Source organism: Aptenodytes forsteri, unplaced genomic scaffold, assembly GCF_000699145.1.
Source record: "Aptenodytes forsteri isolate BGI_AS27 unplaced genomic scaffold, ASM69914v1 Scaffold20, whole genome shotgun sequence".
NCBI classification, from domain to species: Eukaryota; Metazoa; Chordata; class Aves; order Sphenisciformes; family Spheniscidae; genus Aptenodytes; species Aptenodytes forsteri.
Window position 1 is genome coordinate 1,507,718 of NW_008795523.1, and position 2,974 is coordinate 1,510,691.

The following is a 2,974-nucleotide window of genomic DNA, read 5'->3' on the forward strand; positions in this document are numbered from 1 at the left end:
GAACAACCATCAGATTAGGAGGATTAATTTAGTCAGTGCAGAGGAAGCTACAATCACTATTTTGAAAAAACATCTGCACAGCACAAAGTGTCAGATAGCTTATGCATTAAAAAACATGGGACTGCTGACTTTACCATATATTCTACTCTGCTACAAAGTTCTGTGCTTTTCACACCCATTAAGATGTACTATATTGAATTCTGAATATTGTGATGTCCTGTGATGATTGCATTTGTTCTCTATCTCTTAAGAATGTTATAATCTTATGGAAATTAGGAAGATATATACATAACTCTTTAATAGATTGTACGGTTTTTTTACTCGAGTTGTACACTTGTAACCATAGTTTTCCACCGAGGAAATTAATGAGAGGGTTTTTTAAGTCTTCTTGGGGAAGCAAATTTAAATTGGGCTAGTCCTGCAGGACTCTATTACAACACATCCTTAGACCCAGATCAGGCATCAATTCTGAATGCAACCCTGTCCAGTCTGCATCTCTTCCTGTGGAGCCTGGGATACAGAAAATAGAACGGGAAGGGTCAGTGCATATCTTTCCTCGTTTTAAGGACATATGTGGGTGCACAGGCCCAGGGCTTGGAAATGAATGTAGTTCTGGGAATATACCCACTATCTGTTCAGCCACATTCTCTTCCCACAGCTGAAGCATCATCAAAGGAAATCATCTATTGAAAAGGAACTGCAACCAGGTCTTAATAACAGAAGACCTACTGCTTCTGCCTCAGGCCTGCTCCCAGATTCCAGCTGTTCCATAATATTTAGGAAATCTCCAGCACAGCTGGGTTCCAGTAGCACACTGGGTGTCTTCGTAAATACTCTACACTTATCTACTCCTTTGTGGAAGGCAAAGTCCACGGCTTCATTCAACTCAAGCAATAACATTTCATTGGCATGACAAAATCTGCTAAAGTATAAATGAAAGAGCCAAGATCCACAGGGGTTCTGCACAAGGTAAAAAAGACCTATTCCTAATGTTCCTGCTTTCTTCTGTAAGTCCTAGAAGAGCAGAAGTTATTTATCCCAATTTAGTGATAGCCATTTGGAAATTCCTTCCTCAGGAGGATATGGCATCACATCCTTCTAAGCTACCAGATCCCAAATATAGTTCAGTGGTACCTTCTGTGTGTTTACCCAAGCATCCTTAATTTTATATTGTCCTCTATTAAAAAAAATGTACAAGGATCTTAATTACATAAAGTTTTTCCTCATGCTGTGATACCTAGAGAGTATTTATTTATTCAACTGACAAGCAAGGAACATTAAGGAATGAAAAAATGTTATATGTCTTGTTTTTTCTACCGGGTTAAGGCAATGGAGCTACAAGAGTTTGTAATAACCAAAGAACTCAGCCCATGTATTCTAAAAAGTGAAATAAATGCCTTTCCCAACATCGTGAATCTCAGACTGTCAAAAAAGTCATACTTAACAATGATGAGATATGCAAATATACCTCAACTATTTTTGCTTGCCACCTTTGTTTTAATATTTTGTGACAGAGTATTCACATATTTTGGCACAACTAAAAAAAGGTATATTAAGAAGAAAAAGAGAAAAGGTTAGTCATGATACAATACTTGCAGTAGTTTGTGCTATTAGAAATGCCCTCACCATATCTACCACAATTATTCATCTAAAAGACCAAATATATATATGAATGTCAGGAATTTTCTCTAAAATGGAAAAATTAAACAATTCCAGATCTTTCCATCTTTCCTTGTAAGTCACCCTTTTGAGACTGCTGGTCATTCTCATATTCTTTGGATCTTTTCCTAATAAGCCAATGTCTTCTGTGAACTGGTGAGGCTTCAACAATTCCAACAGATTCAGAACAAGATACATCACGTATCCCATGGATTATACTTTTGTTAAAGTGTCAGAATTTATGTTTGCCTTTTTCATCTCTGGTTCAGGTCTGGCTGTCTGCTCTCTCTTCCAGTTCTTCCCCACCCAGGATCATTTAGTTCATTACTCTTGCCTAGGTAGAAGAACTTGCACCTGCCTTCAGTGGAGCAAAACCTGTGTGTCACAGTCACTTTGACTTTGAAATCTGTTCCCCAATCTGCTTACAGGCAGACGGAGCCTGGTTCTCTCTGTAGACGTCATTAGCAAGCTCTTGATTCCATTTTCCAGACTGTTGGTGGAACTACTGTATTATTCAGGACCTACTGGACCTAAACAGATGCATTTGCTACATCATTCTGTTTTAGGAGTGAGTCATTGATAATCACGCTCTTAGTACAGGTTTCTGCTCTGTTTTCTGTTTCTGTTATCTAATCCATGTTTTCACATTCAGCTTGTGAGATGTCTTGTAAAGTAGTGTCAAAAGCCTTACTGAAGTCAAAATATATATATTTACTACTCCTCTATCTACAAGGCCTGTTACCCTCTCCTGCAAGAAAAGTAGAGAAACTTAACATGATTTAGTCTCGAAAAATTAATTTTGTCTGCTGCTTGCTATGTTTCCATCTAGAGTCCTTTTTTTTTTATTAATTGTTTCCCTGTTTACTGAAGAATTAAAATTAAGCTGCCTAGGTCTTTAAAAAAGGCCTTTTCTTTTCTCGATTTTTAAGGTAGGACAATGTTTCTCCTTTTCCTTTCTTCCAGGACCTCATCCATTGCCCATGAACTCTGAGTTAATTTCATTGATACTAAAAAGTTTGAAAACTTGTTACTTTTCACTTGCTCCCCACATCATTACTTGTTTTCAGATCTTATTATAAGTGTGTAGAATTCTCCTCTTGCCTTTTTTTTCTTTTTCTTCTATTTTCTCTTTGGTGTCAACAGTTTATTTATTCCCTACAAATCAAGTTCTGGCTATAGTACTGTAAACAAAACTTGGGTAATACATCTGAGCCACTACTCACTATGTCAGAGTTGGTCCCAGTTCCATGGGACAGGAAGAGTGGCAAAGCAGGATGCATACTTTGTACTCATATACAGTCTACAGAGAAATATG